General features: G+C 41.5%; 1 protein-coding gene across 2 annotated transcripts in view; it reads left to right on the forward strand.

Annotated features, from left to right (window-relative positions):
* Nucleotides 1-15,510: 15,510 nt before the first annotated feature.
* Nucleotides 15,511-17,729, forward strand: part of cntn5 (contactin 5) — a 108,475-nt gene continuing 106,256 nt past the window's right edge. Inside the window, exons 1-2 of one of the 2 annotated variants that reach the window (XM_069668104.1) lie at nt 15,511-15,574; nt 15,675-15,834. The gene's annotated coding sequence lies outside the window, so the exon portion shown is untranslated. Of the gene's footprint in view, nt 15,835-17,729 lie in introns of both variants that reach the window. The other variant, XM_069668105.1, reaches the window with a different exon arrangement.

The raw sequence follows: 17,729 nt of genomic DNA on the forward strand, positions 1-17,729 counted from the left end.
TGTGACCGCATGCTCTTCTTTGACAGGCTGCTGATGCCAGAATGAATACGTTTGCATGTTTAAGAGGAAAATCTTCATTACAGAGGGATAAAATACCAGATCCCGCCTTGCCTCTGATACATGATCCGATGGTTTTGAGCAGCAGCTTGCATCTAAATGGATTCTGTTATGAGCGGATCCATTTCAAAGGTGTGGTTCATCCTGTCCACGTCGCGGTTGTCTCCGGGTGATGGAGAGCATGTGTCTGTGGCCACGCGTGCTGTTGAGTGCTCCAGATCAGCCGCTGCAGGCGTGACCTTCCCTCTCTCGCTGCTTAACCTAATCAATTATGGTTCAGAACAGAAGCCAAGACAGAGGGGAGACAGAGAGCCCACGACCTTGTCAGAGCCCTGAGGAGACTGTGAATAATTCCCTTTGAGCCCCATAAAGAAGGTTTCCACAGCAGGAGGACAGGAGTAAAGGTAGCTTGTTACGCACAAGAGACAGATGCTGAACAATAACATGTGAGGTGCAAAGCAAGATCAGCAGCTCGATAATCTGAGGAAACCACGGCCTGACACGGGTCTCTGTGTCGTACTGTCAGGCAGTCACAAACATTTTAACCACCTGAGGTATTTTGCTTTGACTGCGACCGACCTCCACCTGTGTCAAGGAGGTGAAAAGAAAAGAGACAATAAAACAACAAGGTTCTGACCTGTTTCACACCTGTAACAGTGTTCACAGGTTCACAGGCGGCTTTATTAACTAAATTATAAAGTCAATGTAAAGTACTCTCTATGTTTTTGTGTATTCTTGTTGTACATGATGAAGATGTGACGTGTGTTAGCCATGCCGTGTTTTTGCGATTTGCTTTGCCCGGCTGTCAAAGCACTTACTGTAAACTTGTGTTTTTAAAAGGTGCTATATAAATAAAGTTATATTCATCCTCTATTTAGTTAGTGTAATTTCTTTATTTGTGACACTACTACCACCACTCTCTGACACCTTTATGTAATCTGTGTGCAGACTAAGTGTAGTTAAATGAACTGTTTAGCCTGGGTGGCGGCGCCTGAGAAAAGCTGATCTGACAAACACCTTGGAGCACTGACAGCATCTCGTGCAGTTAATAGTTTATCATGTAGGAAAACAAGTCTTGATGACGATGGTGCGGCTTAAAGCTCAGCGGCTGAGGGTCTCTCTTCTCGTGTCTCTGCAGAGTCACGCTGAAAGTCACCCTGACGTCCTCTGGGCTGCAGAGCTGAGACTCTGCCCCTCACACATGCAGGGGAATGAAACCTCCACAGTGCATTTGGTTAAAATACTTCACATTATCACCGTCTTTTTAAAGGCGGAGACACTTCAGAGGAAGAAGGGAGGTATTATCTATTGATAAGAGCTGTGGGCTTTGCCTCACATTTTTATTATTTCATTAATGCTGGTACTTTATGTGTCTTAGACGCCCCGGGCCTCCGGCATGCAGTCTATCAGGGTTTTTATGTTTCCATTATACCGACAAACTTTTTTATCTTCACTTTTACTGTTATGATCAAAAACTCTTTTTGGCAAGTGTTAGTTTGACAGTTTTTATATGAGCTCCTGGGTGGGCTGAGCTGTTGTTTGCTTACTGTTAACTCTATCTGTGTGTACCTGAGGAAGGGATGTGGTGTGAAACCTGTTTCCGTTGTTTCCGTCTGGATTTTTAGTCTCCACCTTTTACTGTATTTCAAAACTAGCTATGAAAGCACAACTACAGATATGGTGTCCAAAACATGCAGAAGCTTCAGAGGATGCATATAACAGTGGTTTGGCTGACATGAATATTCAGCTTTATTTAATCGAGACATGTACAGATGAAGAATTGCAGGGAAGCCGAGGCAGCATCCGCTTACCCGCAATGCATCCTGGTACATGTAGGCACTGATGGACTCAGCTTTCTCAATCAATATAGCACAGATAAAAGTGATCATCTCAAAGATTTTCATGTTAATAAATGTCTGTTAAGTCACTATCTATCGCTGAATGAAGTAACACAATGGTGACTGAGCCTATGGCACACTGATGGAAGCCTTTGCATTTGCAGTATTATAGACTGGGTGTCTGTGGTGACTTTCAGGGAAAAATCACAAGCAGCGCCCAGTTAGTGACGCGTTTTCCGTCAGCCAGCAGTGATTGGTCTGCCAGAGAGGGTAGGTGGAGCTAAGTGGCTGCTTTTTCGCTCTCTGCAAGTGTTGCGAGTAAACAGTAATCTACTATGGCTGAACAAACAAAGAAAAGATGGATGACTACAGATACAACTTCAAAAATAAGTGAAAATCCAAAGAAAAAGAAACAAACTCGACGCTCAGATGAAGCAAACAGTCTAAAAAGGAAAGCGACCGTCAGCCAGGAAAATCAAGAGTTACAACCAGAGCCAACCGTGGACGTCACACATGCAGCACTGTCTGGATATCTGGGAAGTGTGCTCCTGTAATTACCATTTATCACTTTAGGTGGCACCACAGAGAACAAAACAACTTGAAGGCATTTGTTGCTTCTATTTACTCCATGTTTACAATCCACAGTGACTCGACATCCACATATTCAGCGTGATTAACAACAGCAGCTGTTTATCTCTGATGCTAAAGTTACACATGCTGTTCTGTAATGTGGGGACGTGTTTCCTTTTCATCAGCTAAAGTTCATAAAGGACTTTAGCTTATTATTATCTCACTCGGATGACTTTGAAGGGTGATGTTTGTGCTGAGTTTCACATTAGCGGGCAGTTTTTAAGTTCATCAGCTGAATGTGCTCAGCTTTCATTTAAGACGTGATTGTACGAGCGTGATGTTCACGGCCCAGTGTTCAACCTACACGAGGGTGATGTGGATCCTTGAGCACACAAACACTAAGAACGGACATTTCAGTGAGTGAAGAGGCGCCTAATGTGTGATCAAACTTTTGGTATAAAAGATATTGTCGATATACCTCATCATTTTTAGTCAAAGTAGTGTATATTTTCGCTGTAGATGTCCAAATTCTTGTAAAAGGCCTTGCAGCAGGAGGGTATAGCTTTATAAATTGGAAATAAGTTCTGACGCTGCAGATGTAAATATCAGAGATACATACTGTATGTGCATTCACTGTCCTCTGTGTATACTGAATATAAATCTTTCTATATCCCCTAAATTAAGCTTTAAATAAACCTTTACTCATCCAGAGAAAGTTGAGCTAGCAGGCACTCTTACAGCACTTCTTATTTCACACTCAGGCAGCTCCACACACACACTTCCATGTGGAAGCTGCCCAGTCCGACCACAGTGTGCTGACATTAGCATTCGGCGCTCGGGGGAACCATTGAAAGGACACATCAGTGGTTTGTGTTAAAGGAATTTGTTTGGGGATTTCAACCAGCAGCCTTTAAAGTCCTTCTGTTTACCTTAGCTCACCCAACGTAATCATGTGTAATGACTGCAGCGCTCTCCTTCACAAGGCTTCTGCAGCCTTTTACAAGGCACTTAAAAAAGCATGGGTGGAATTATATGAGTTTATGTTTTACACAGCACTTATTCATTGGAAATTGTTTTGCTAAAGGGGTCTGGTAGTAATGCAACTTAGAGCTTTTCCAACAGCTTGTCTCTGCATGAATTCTCGTCTTCAGAGCGGCTTATTACCTTTGCTGCTGTATTATCGCCTGGGGAGGGCACAACGTTGAGTTTGCATTTCTACAAGTCATGTTTCGAGAAGGTTTTAGGATTCCCTACAGCCTGGTGGGTATTCTAAATCACTTTTGTGTCTTTGAAAAAGAAAAACGCAATAGTGTGACACTGAGTATGAAACATGTTTCCGCATACGCGCAAATATACACGCACGAGATCTGTGTCCCGTTACAGCTCGGCTTCTCTCTTGTGCTGTTTTACCGTGCCTGAAAGTGCTCAGTTCAGTGAGCTGCAGGCAAAATGGGATCTGATCCCAAGTCAGATCTAAATTTAGGAGACTGAGGTGATACAGTATGCATGTGCCTCTTACCACCCTGACCTGAAGAGCTGCTACCCCAGCTAAAAGACTTGCATTAAATGTTTCAGGGGAAGGTTAAAGCCTCCCATCATTTAGTGCTTTTCTAAAGCTTCTCCATCTTTTTCTTAAAATATAGATACAGAAAGAAACTCTGCTTGTGTGCCCTTTAACTGCAGGACAACCTGCTGCCTTTTATATGCTAATTGTTGCTGGCAGTAAGTCCTGACTACAAGTGTGAACTTCCATCAGAGCATTAATCGTGACTTCTGCTGAAGTAAGATTGTAGGAAACAAAACATCAGCTCTCTGTGAAGGGACACTGAGCGTCAGTTCCTCGTCCAACGAGAACTCTCCTGAGGATCACCAAAGCAAAGCGTGTTTAAAGAGCAAACCACATAAGAACAGTCTGTCATCAGGAAGACAATGCACATATGGCAGAAGGAATGAGCCGTCTGCTTGACTCTGCAGTCGCTTCACCTGCAGTTTGTCTGGCCTGCACGCCGTTTCCTTGTTTGTTTCTAACACATCAATCATAGTCACCTCCTAATGACTTATTCATTAACTTCTCCAAAACACACATCTTCATGATGAGGCTGGAAGGAGCATGTTTCAAGACACACAGTTGCCGAGTCGGCAGTCAGCATTCTGTGGAATTAAAGCCACTATTAATCAATTTTAGCCAAGCTGGAACAGATCCCAGACCCATGATCCTCAGAGCAAACGACTGGGAAATGTGCTGTGTGTGTGCGCGCGTGTCTGTGTGCAGCACATGTGTGAAACCCAGGGGGTGGAGGAAGGGTAGATTCAACTACTAATGATGCCTTGTAGACCACAAATAAACCATGATAACAGCAGATAGATCGATAGAAACAGTGGAACAATCAGATAGTAATCTGTCCCGATGTTTGCCTGAGAGATTCCCTGATGCTTCATATCTGAAATAATAATTTTCATATCGATTATCAGGAGCTTACTCCTCTGATACATCTCACTAGATAAAAGCATCGGTTACACGCCTGAAATGTTAGCTAAATGGAAAGTGATTGGCACCATAGGAAGCGTCACGCCTTGCAATCTATGTTTTTCAGCTCTGGAACAGAGATGCGACTGTGATCAAGCACGGATTCAAAGCCTAGCTCCAGGACACAGAAAGCCTTTCCCATGCTTCCTGCAGGGAGAGGATGACAACATGTGTCCAGCTGTCAGGCACAGCTGCTGGCCTCTGAAGTGATGCGCTGGGTGGGTGAAGCCTGCAGTGGGTGGTTGCGACACAACTCCAGAGGTGGCCCCATCAATTGGGTTATGACAGTGCTGCAGCCCTGTTAAATATCAATGTGTCCTTGGTTGTGCTGCTGTGCTGCTATTGATCTTACATAATAGGAACATTAGGGCTTCAGTGTTTTCTTCTTTTGAAGGAATCCATGTCATTTGCTCTGAAATTGCACGCAGCTCCAGCTGACTGAATAAATTTGGTCAGGACAGAATTTTTCAAAGCAGCAGTTATTGTACTTGTTTGTGTGTTTTTCGTCACCCCGGGGGGAGAAATTGGTCAGTTTTCTCTTTGGTGGCCAAGTGGAATATATTTCTGTGCCTGTATGGACACAATTTTCATTGTTCAGACTCCAGGCACACAAGCAATTTTGCTTTGCATTCAGCTCTGGGAACAGAGACAACGTGACTGATTTAGTCGTCTGTGTGAAGCAGTGGGCAACATCACGCTGACTCACATATTCTTTGCTATATGCTTGGTTTATCATCTGTGCTTCAGAAATGGAGTCACAGGTGGAGTGAGCGCTGCTTCTCTCATTAAAGAGGCTCTTGGCTGTGCTGTGACACATGGATAATCCAACAAGGAATCAATCATTACATAGTTATGGAGGTAATAGGTGAGCAAATATGTTTCCTGGTGGCTGTCCTTATTATTCCGGGGCTAGCGAGGCCCCCGGAGACAGAGGAGCCAGATGGAATTGAGGTGTTGTCACCACTGAGTGAACAGGTAATGAATTACTCCAGGACAAATGGGCCGCCACATGAGAGATGAGGAATCCTCCCACAAAGAGTGGAGACAGAGGGTGAATGGCAGCATCCGCTAACACTCACCTTCACTCCTCTATATGTGTTATTTTTCTCCAAATTGACTGAGGAGCAGTAAATGGCAGAAGAGCAGCAGAATGAACGAATAAGGCGACAGAACCCTCCGAGATGGAGACACAAAACAAATATGTTGCAGGCTACTTTGGCATTACAAACACAATTTCAGATCCAACCAGCAGGATTCTGACACAGCTTTTTCAGAATTGCATGAAATTACATGATACATGATAGTGAACCTTTCCAATTACAGCGCCCAGCCTCCCAACACTCCTCTTTTCTGGCTCCTGTTCTTGAAACCAGCTGATTTGTTATGACATTAGAGAAATGGTATTTCTCTGGTGACAGTCATTGCAGAGGGATATGATTATGCTCTGGTAATTATGATTGTTATTTCCAATCACAGCTGAATGGAGTCGGAGTGTGTTATTTCAGCAGCATAGACAGCACCAGAGTGACTATCTGCACTAGATGATTCTGATGGGGGCGATTTGAGAAACAAGCGTTGTGCTGGCACAAGCACTGACAAATGCATTCTGTGTTTCTGCAGGGAGACAGCAGACTATCTCACACTCTCTGCAGGTGGATCTGCTGGTCGCTGAGGCAGCTGGATGAATTCAGCAACACTGTGAGACAAGGGCACCGAGCACAAAGAGTGTCAGCACATATTCAACATTTACGTCTCATCCAAGGAGAGAAGACGATTTCTTTAATGATTTAAAACGACGTTGTTGATCATATAAATAAGAAACAGTTATGTTTCTGGTATTAGACGTAGGTTTACATCTATTTACATAAGAGAGCTGTTGGTTTATTAGCAGCTAAATGCTCCACCACGTTCAACAGCTGGTTGCTATCTGTTGCTGAGTCCCAATCCAGGGGCTGCAGCCTTCGGAGGCCATATTTGAAGGCTGATTGAGTCACAGAAGCGCGTCGAAAGCTGTCCCAATTCGAAGGCTCCTTCAGATGCGGCCAACAACTGCGTCCTCCGTTTCCCGGCCGCGAAGGATCCAGCGTATCCCGAGATGCATTGCACGCTAATTCAAACAAAATAGCAGACTTTAAATGGCTGAGGAATACGCTTAAAAATGTAAGTTTTTGGTTTCAACTCAATCGAATAGCCAGTGTTACATATATTTAAGAAAACAAAAGTTAAATTATCTTCAAAAAAATAGGTTAACTTATGCAACGTTAGTTATGCTAGTTAGCCTGCTAGCTACCTGTTGCTAGGTGACAGGAGCAGCGTTTGGTGACGCAAGGGTAGACCAGACCGTCTCATTTCAGTTCGGCTTTAACGGTCTACGCAGGCTATGAATGGAGCATCCTCCGTGGACCGCCTCCTTCAAAGGCGGCAGCCTGTGGATTGGGACACAGCTTGTGTCTGTCCACAGTGCACGGTGCTGAGCGGTGAGTGTGCTGTGGGTATTTAGGGTTTTTCTCAGCTGGCTGCTGCCACTGCAAACAGAACTATGAGCGCATTGAGAGCGAAAACAAAAGGTTGCCATTCAAATAAACTGAAAACAATGAGCTGAAAAAACATCTAGATTCTACTAATTAGTTCTAACTGGGAATCTACACTGACACTGTAGTGTCAGACGAACGTGCGCGACATGTAACATCTATTTTGCAATCAGCACCGACTGCGACTGCAGCAAAGATGAGTCTCAAAGTCAGCCAGTGGTAGTTGCGACTGTACATATTCACTGCTCTTCAAACTTAATCTTGCCTGCTCATGTGGCAGATCAATAACTTCAACAGGAAACTGAAATCAAAGTTGGCCAAAATGAAGACATCACATGTTTTAACATGGATTCCTTGGTTGTGGGCATGTGTTTACATAGCAGTCAGTGGCTTTTTTACGCTTCACTGATGCGCAGCAGCGGGGAAAAATTGTCTTACCACGTAAAAGTGGAGCAGCAGAAAATTTCTCACGTATTACGCCCGCCCGGTGGAGACTGCAGCATTGAATGACATTGGAGCGATTCTGTCCTGTGACAAAAATACGCTTCAGAAGAGCGTTTGTGTAAGGTACAGAGGAGAACTTTTATTAAGCTGATTAATATGCTCGAGTTGACTTACTAAAAATATCTGATAAGTTAACTAGTAACAAAGTTCCAGTAATAAGCTGAATTAACCCTTCGTGTAGACGCAGGCACCATTAAGACTTCGGTTCCCTTTACATCTCGTCTTTGTACCTGTTGATTGGTTTCACCTGCGAGATGAGAACAAGGAAGTATTGTTGGTGTGAAGCTGACGAAGTGTGAACAGAAGAAGCTGTTGAAGAAACTTTTCTGTCTGCGTCCTGCTGCTTCTCCTCATTAAGAGTGATTCAAGCAGCACACATCGAACCCTTATCTCACATTAATTAAGCTGTTCTCTTTATCCTGCAGGAAGTGAAAGTTGAACGAGACGCTTATATAGCTCTTGTCTTGTCGAAAGTATGTGATATCTACAGCGGTTCAGGGGGTCATAACCATTGTCTAAATATGATGTTGGTCTCAGATGTGAACATCGTCATCGGCCTTCCTCCTGCTGTCAACTGACTTCATGTCAATGACCTTTGACCCTTCCTAGAATTGATGCTCAGAGTGGTTTGGTTTAGTGTTCACAGATGTTTCCCGTTTTCAGTCAGCCTTGTCCAGGGTCATTGCTATTTCTCTGATGTGATGTTACAATGTTGTCATACGCTCCAGTCTTCCTCTCGTATGTTCCAACAGAGAAGCTATATTACTTCCATTGAATCATGAAGACTGAGAGATTCAGCTTCAATGCTTAGGAAAAGGTATGGCTTGGACCTTGACTTCCGATTATATGGATCCCAAGGTTGATAATAGACCCACGCCCTGTGGTGTTGGAGAAGCATGGTCTTTCATGATGTAGTGGTTATAGCCCTTTGTACAGAGGTCAACGCTTCGCTGCTACTAGATAGACTAACCTTTAATTTGTTAGCTTCTGTAAATATGTTTTCAACTCTCTGACAGCTTTGATATCTTAATTAACCCAAGCTGAGCATTTTTACTTTCTTTAAATAGACTTTAAATCTCCCGTCCCTCTGTGTGACTTCATGCAGCCACTTGCGTTCATAAGCACTCCCCAGCAGATGTTGGTGCTACCAATAATGAAGAAAATCAGTCCACCAACCAAATTATAATGTACCACCTCTATCTAGTCAGCATCTGCTGAGCAATAAATATAAATTGCTTAAATTTGCTAAGCATGTTAATGTAACTCACCATCTGTACTAATATACCTTTACTCCTCTGTGGAGTTTATATGGCAGGAGACTGTGAAACCAGACAGATGCAGGATTTACTCTCTGCAAATAAAACATGCACGTGCACATATGCAGACATACAAACAATGGCACGAATAAAGTATAGACATATGAAACTAATAAGCCCTCATTACTCCAGCTTTCCTTTCAAACGTGGCCATATTTACTCAACTAAAAAGATGCTTCTAAAATAAATGCTATCTTCCCTGTTTGCAGCAGAAGCTGGTGCAGCAGCCTGAGCTGTGTTGAGGCTGAGAGCAGTGTAGCACAACACAGCGCTCCGAGAGTGTAATGAAGATAAATTAAGACGTTTTCTTCGTGGATAGTGCTGTGTTGGCTCAAATGCTGAGGATTGCCGTCTCCTTAGCCTTTTCGTGGGAAATTAGGATTCAGTCAGCTGCAACATCACACAGCACCTTGCAGACGCAGATGTCAGATACTTGCCTTGTTAGAAGTGTGAAAGTGCTCATTCCCGCTCTGATGGAAGAGAGACAGACCTGAGTGAAGGAAGATTATGTAAAGAACAGGTACTGCCAAGCGATACGACTGATCAGACAGGTGTTCCAGCCTTATACGCCACAGCTACAGTAACTCATGGGACTGGCGGCTGTCAGCTCTGCTACTTTGGATATATATTGCATCTTAATTATAAGGGAGAGACATTTAAACTCTTATACAGCACCTGCTCATAAATACACAATACAAGTCCATCATTCTCCCAGATTTACTGGTTTGGTCCTTTTTTACTGCGCCCACGTCAAATTTAAATAACGTGTTGTGTTAAGGACGGGGACAGGATTTTTTAATTACTGATATCACATAAAGTTTGGCTCAACAGCTCAGAAATTCTTTCATCCTGTCATACAACTCACGCCACCACTTGCAATTTATTGTCAGGCCCTAATTTCTAATCATGTTTCTTGTTGTAAAGCCCCCCCTCTAATTACGTGTGGCGGGCTGTCTTCTCGTTGCCAATAACATGCTGTCATTTATGCGCGTCAAAAGGACAGTTTTATTGAGCACCGAGGGTGTCTTGCACTAAACTGTAACAGTGACAGTTGACGCTTTCCTGTTCAGTGTCATCCTTAGCTGTAATTATGTTTTATATAAAAATTATGTATCTGAAGTTTGTTATAATCTGAGCAGCCAGAAATGTCAAAGCATTCTCATCACAAGGCGTCAAATACAGACCGTTTGTCACAACCATAAACTAAAAGATGGACGACATGACAGCTCCCTGAAAGTGAAGCCGAAACATCTCCACCGCCCCCTGCTGACTGGCTGCAGTATAGGTCATAAAGCCCGCCTCCTCCATGTTAACAGATGGGACATGAGTCAAACTATAAAATCAAAAAACTGGTCAAATACATTTTTCTCAAACATGGTTTCTGTCATTATAGTTAGTTCTTATCATGCTGATTTATGTCCAAGTGTTCATTTTTTCTGACAAGTTTATTTTTAATTAGTTATTTGATGCTGTAAAAAGGATGATTGACAGCTCTGTCGTGACGATGTTGTGCGGGATCCTTGCTGTTGTGGCTACAGCGGCTTCACTCACCAATCTCTGTCTGGCTCCAAATAACGTCACAATTGCAAGATGCCAGTGCCCGTCATGAAGGCTATTTTTGCTTCAATTTCGTAAAATGAGAGCAGATGGAGACGCGTCGCCCATCTTTATATACAGACATTGATCACAACCCTTTGGAGTGTCACTGAGACACAAAAGGTAGTTGGTGTTGAATCTTATGAAGAAACACTCGGTCTGTTCTCCTCCAGGATAATTATCGCTTACGTTTTTGTGAAGTTTGGGCACAAGAACTTAATGGTTAAAGAAAGGCGCGACCCCAAGCAGAGTGATTTTGTCTTTGTAATACATGACTAAGAGCAGTTTCTGAGTGTCCAATATTGCCATGGAAGGGTATCCATTACAGCTACTTGAGAGCCTGTTGTGTCTCAAACACCTGCTGAAAGGTACCTTGTGAGACTATATGAGACACCAAGGGCCTTGACAATGTGTCGGCATTAGACGCCTTGAAAATTGGAACGGGCTGCAAGTGTTGAAAAGAAGAAAGAAAAAGCCATATCAGTCAAGGATAAAAAGGGATTATTGTGTAAAATCTGCAGGAGAGCTTTTTAGAGCCTGGCTAAATGTGCCCTTCACTCAAAACGGTGCTCCCATTGTGTATCTGCCATAAAGCCAAACATGTGTAAGGTGGTGTGGGCATCTACATCCACACACCATTCAGAAAAGGCTCCTTGTCAAAACCACATTGATTTTGTTCCAAACACTTCATGCTCTCATGTGTAAGTCCCCAAAACAAAACCAGAGGTTGGACGTGTTTCTGCAGGTTTGTGTATCAAAGAGATGCTGCAGTGGACTTTGAAGGGGGCACACGTGTGCCCTCTTGTTCCTGTTTCTTTGTTAACAAATTCATCTGATTAATGGTGCTTTTAACATGTCGCTATAGGGCGCATGTTTCTGGTTTATCTCTAGTTTAATTATACCTTCCTTATCTTATTTGCACCGTAGGTAGATGCACCACTGCAATGAATCAACTGCAGGAAACTCAGGAGGAAATTCATCCACTAAATCTGATCCCTGGATGTGCAGAGGTTGTTTTTTTACACATGGTTAAGCCTCACATTAATGTACAACAACCTTAAATATTCCTTAAGATTAAAAACACCAGAACAGGCTGTGTTCATGATTTACGTTGATTGTCAGCGTCTCCATTGCTTGTAGTTTTTGTTTCATAACCTTTTATGTAAGAAGAAGACGACTTCTCTGCTAAATTAATGCCACTGCATTAGAGATAATAGTACAGCATATATTCACTGTGTTGGAACAATAACGCTGAACAGTTTACGGCCATGTGGTTTTAAAGTGCAAGACAAATGGAATACGCCATATCCTTTAAATCTAAAGCATTACTCAAGACTGGGAGGCAGAGCCCTAAACTACTCAGCTTAAAGTAACAGACGTGAGAAATAATATGGCCAGCTGAAATATATTTCACAGTATATTCTATAAGCAAAGCAAACCATATCAGTTCCAACAAGCAAAGCTGTAAAATGGACCCTTAAAATACTGCTTTTAAAAAGATGCCATCTAAGAGCTGATAAGAGCTACAGGCATTGGACTGGATCAATTGTGCAATAGGAAGAGCACTCAGTCATGGGTACTGTTTAATTAATGATGGGGGATAGAGATAGGCTGTTAGCGCCATATTGTCAGTCAAACACTCACAGCAGAGGGTGGCAATATGAGCTATGCAACTGATACGTGAAACACAAGGAACTAATCTATACTCCGCAGTCTAGTACCATTAACGCTCGGTTAGGAGGGCAGGGTGCAGCCGCGAGACACACATGCAGGTTTTAACTTCCTCTGAATGCAGACGACCGAATGCATTAAATAAAAACATAATACAACGGAGAGACAGTTTAATATGTTCACACTTTCTTTCTGTAAATCTGCTGGGTTATTAAAAGATAAAATACAAGCACACTCAACTGAACATGTACCTCTTATCTTGCCCAGCATTGTTTAATTATACAATATGATGTATAATCTGAACAGATAACAATAATACAAACATTTTATTTAGTTATTTTTCTGAATCTGTCTGGTATCTTTTTGTCTTTAATGTTACTTTGTTCTCCTGTTAGAGACAGGCTTTAATCAGAGCAAAGGCCTTGAGAGAACTACTTTCATACAAACAAGTAATGTAACACACATACATGGAAAAACAAAGGCAAAAAACAGAACAAATTGTCTCAAGCTTCAAACACAAGTGCTTCCATCAAAGGGCGCTCCCAATCTGACTTTGAAGCTCAATGAGGGAGTAAAGTGGCCTATTGATTAGTGAAGCCTGCATGGATCTAAAGCCAATTGTGACCATCGATAGACACTTGTCTTGTCAAAAATCTGTGGGCCAAGCACTAATCCCTTCCTGCCACGCTCAGACTTATAAAAGTCACTGTCTGGTGAGCAGATAAATAGTAAAGGCAAAAATGTCAGGAAACAAAGACAATTGGAAAAGTGTCACATTGTAGCACAAAGTTCAGGACTAATTGATTAACTGGGCTAATGTATCTCCAATAAAGATAAGCTCAGAGATGCCTTTCTTCTCTGCAAGGTCAAGGTAAGTGTTAGCCAGCTTAACAATGTGGGTTTAAAATTAAAAATTAAATAAATAACAAACAGCATTTGAGCTTCCATTTCTGACTGTATCATGCTATACTATCAAACAGTAATGTTAGTTAGGAAGTGGTTAAATACTAACTTCATAATTGGTCTAATTGTAACTACAGGAATATCACAACTTATTTTATACTCCTAAAACTACTAAACTGTGATCTAATGTTTCACTATTTCACTATTGTCTTTTCAGTTGCTGATCAACAATTTTACAACAATTTGTGTTGGATCCTGTGTTCATTTATACAACTTACAACTTGCACAGTAGTATAACTTATTCTCTTGATAACAGCATTTTAGCTCCCCCCTCGAGTGTGATATCAGAGAAAAATGGCTGCCGTCTGAATATGGCCATTGCTTAAAAAAGTCAGAGAGAGGAGAAGTACAATTTTCTGCTCTCCCAGGTGTCAGCTGGAATTAATTGTGCTCTGTCTGTTGTGATCAAAGTAGCCTACATCATCACATCAAAAATTAGAAATTGAAAGATTTCATGGAACTCATTTGAATGTTGTTACTGAAAGTAACAGGAAATATTTTGCAATTATAGTATGTCTGTCTTGATACAAAGAGGAAAAGGACTTTATATTATTTCAATATCAGCCTAGCTAACATGGATGAATTAGGCTAGCTTGTCAGTTGACCTGATTGTACTGAATTATGAGTGTTTCCTGCCCCCACAATGTCACAGTGATGAACTACTATATTTGAAAAAGCAGTGTCATGTGACATATAATGTCGTACTAAAGGTACTAAGGGGATTGCTTAAAAAATAAAGTTAACCAACGAAAACAATAAGAGGCAAACTAACAGAAAAAGATGGTGTTTTTTAATGCCACTCTCTTCAGTGCAGATTATAAATAGGCCTATTCTATGGAGTATATAGGTAGTACTATACTCAAGTCCTTATTTAGATTGAATCAGTGCTAAAAATGTACACTATGTCATCAAACAACATGTTACATGAGTCTAGCTAGCATGCTACAAGAAAGTAGATTGTCAGCTTGCACGTTCAGAATAAATACTGTATGTTGTTAGCAAACATGCAGTTTTTTACTGGGACAACTAGAGGACTAAAGTGTTTAAATGATTAATGCTGTAATTTCATCAACTCTACTAAGTGTGATATTGGACATAAGACAGTACTTTATCCATTTATTTTATTTTATTTTATTTATCAGTTGCGTTGTAGTAACGCACTGTGACCACTGGAGGCCACTAAAAAAATCATAATACACTAACAGTTAATTAGAAGAAGTGTAGTTATGCACTGTGAGAAAAGTATTTTCTGTGACTCTTTTGTTGTTCTTTCAGATTAATTTGCAACAGAAAGGAAGGTACAAGTGTTATTTCAGTATTACTTCTTGACTACTGTTCTTGAATCCATACGGAAGTAGTTGTATAGTGTCATTATTAGGAAAACACGCTAGGCTAATGCTAGCATAGCAACAGGTTATGCTAGCTAACATTTGCTTAATGGGTTGACACTGAGCATTTGAACATGTAACCTCAATTTGTTTAATAAATAATAATAACGAAAAATAACTAAAACGGGAGAAATCGGCACAAGTCTGGGTGTTAGATAATGAAATAAATTGCGCATGACTCCCCCTTTGCTAACTTAAGGTAACGTTATATTGTTTCAAAATTGATTTTACTCTCAAAATAATCCGAATCATCCTTAATATCTGCACCCATGCTGCTCTTTGCACACTGCACAGGTATCTGCTGTTTTTAATCCTTTCAATTCACAAACTAAAAATTGTATTTGTTTTTTAGTAAAGGAATAAACCAGCAAATAAACATCAGAACTGATTTAAACCAGGGTAATGCTACTCAGAGGCAGAAACTGATGCGATGCCACTCCTTGTAACTAACTGAGAGCCACCTTTTTTTCCTCAGCTCCAGTGAGCTGGGATGCTGCGCTGCAGAGAGCCTCAGCCGGCTGCAGCGGTGAGGCTGACAGACTGAGAGGAGATCAAACCTCCGTCCACCACGACGCACAGCGGCGGCACACAGCTCCCTGAAGTGGGAGAAAAGGTTTGGCGCTCGAGGGGGGAAAGCTGGATACAAAAATAAATAATATCTGTTAATTATCATTTTTTCACTTGAGGATGTACTGTTTACGCTGGCTATCCAGATAAAGCGACAGAGAGGAGGACCTGGACTTGATATTCTCAATACCGCTGCCATTCCGCCGTTTGGGTCAGGAGGGAGAGACACCACGGCGGTCAACACAACCGAAATCATCTGGGAGAGAAAAGAAAAAGTGAAGCGAGGGACTACTTTTTTGTATATCCGTAAGTAAACTATTTTACTTTATCGTTTGCGTACGTTTTTGCTCGGGTTGTATTGTAGCTACAGCTGTATGGGTGAACGCATGTTGTTCAAAGAGTTCTGCTGACAGTACTGGTAAAAATAATCCTGATAAAACCACCTCAGAGGAGCTGAATACTTCTGGATGTTGTCCTTTTGCTAATCAAAGGATTAAGTTACTGACCCTTTTCTCTTTAGTCTGGTGTCAATCCTTCCCATGCTTCACTAACTTCTCCCTTTTCCTAAAGAGTGAAAGGAGTCAGAATTAAGCATCAGGGCGATGGAGCTGATGAGTGTCAAGATGCTCAAACACACTACGAAGTGTCACATCAAATGAGACATTGCATCTATTTTTTATGCCTTAAGGAAGTTTAAATCTTTTGGATATAAGCTCAAATTAAAGGATTCCTACACAGATCCTTCAGCAGCCTTGAAAGGGAAAAGAGACGCTTTGAAATGTATTTACAGTCAAGTGGGTTTGAGGTGTTGCTGCTTTTGATTGGAGCTCAAAGACACCCGTGGAAATATTTAGTGAAAGAGGAGAGCTCTCCTGCAGGAGAAGAGGCAGGTCCCTTTCTGTTTTTTGGGAGTGCATCTTTAGGTTAGCAGAGCAGGGGGCTTCTAACACACCACTTACCACACAAGTAGACCCACAGGAATCATCTAATCAGAGATATGCAAATTTCCCAAACTCTAATTCTGCGGCTTCGCTGCGGTTCAGTGTTTAGTTTAATACTATCTTCTGACTCTGCTGGTGACGGAGGGGCTGTGCATTGTGGCTCGGGGCACAAAGACTCTTGTTTGATCTTATTGATTTGGCTTTTTCAGGGCTCTGTTTCAGAGGGGTATTATTAAGCTGTTATTTAATAAGAAATATTATGTCCAGTATTTTCTTGAAGTTTGTGTGACTCTCTTCACACTGACAGCAGTTAGCCAGGTGATGGCAGATAGATAGCCTGAAGAAGTCTGCAGTATGAGAATAAAACCTTCTGAAGTGTGCTCTTAGAAAATCCCGCTGCTGCTTTGGCTTTTTTCATTACTAATGCAGTCGCTAAGAAACATCCTCATACTATTTAAAGCTAGTTTCTAATTTGAAGTCACTTAGTTCAGCATTACAATATTTAAGACTCCTGAAGATTTTAACCACAAGCCTTTAGAGCGTTCTCGTTTCCCTGTTTAAAAGATACAGAAACTAGTTTTTTGCAAGTTCCACCAACTCAACATTTGACTTAAATTATATTCAGGTATAGTGGTGCTGGATATGCAGAAACATCAGCTGCCTTTGACCTGTACACTTGTTGTATACTTCTTGTGTTTCTAAAAAAGGTCTAGACAGTGTGTCTCTGTCTGTGTCAGGGTCTTTACTCTGTTTATGTTGCACCAGACCAGAGAGGATGTTGAACAGGACTATTTGTTATACCGGACTGCTGTAATGACAATAATTGAATTGAATTGAATTACTGATGTAAACAGCATTACACATCATGACAAATGAAAATAACAACATGTGGCTGAAGGGCTGAAATTTCACAAACACAATGGAAAGATTCAACAATGAGTGAAATAAATGTGCTAATAATATTCTGTTTAAAATAAATGTGTTTTCACATCTTTATAATGAAATTGTCTTGTGACGCACTGTAGGGATCTGACCCCCAGGTTGAGTTACACACTATATGGTGTGTGTGCGTAAGTGAGAGTGGGATATGCACGGAGAAAAGAAGCCTACTCAGTCTTTTTTTGCTTCGAGCACAATTTGGTTCATGTTCTTTGAGGGATTGTGAGTTGAGTACATCTATTTTCGACTGTTATGTCACATATACTGTACTGTAGCAGAACTACAGTTAATGTGACATTTATCGTTTGAACATGGACACAA

The sequence above is a fragment of the Semicossyphus pulcher genome, unplaced genomic scaffold (assembly GCF_022749685.1).
Source record: "Semicossyphus pulcher isolate SPU_LCO1_2020_fin unplaced genomic scaffold, fSemPul1.0.p SCAF_19, whole genome shotgun sequence".
Lineage (NCBI taxonomy): Eukaryota > Metazoa > Chordata > Actinopteri > Labriformes > Labridae > Semicossyphus > Semicossyphus pulcher.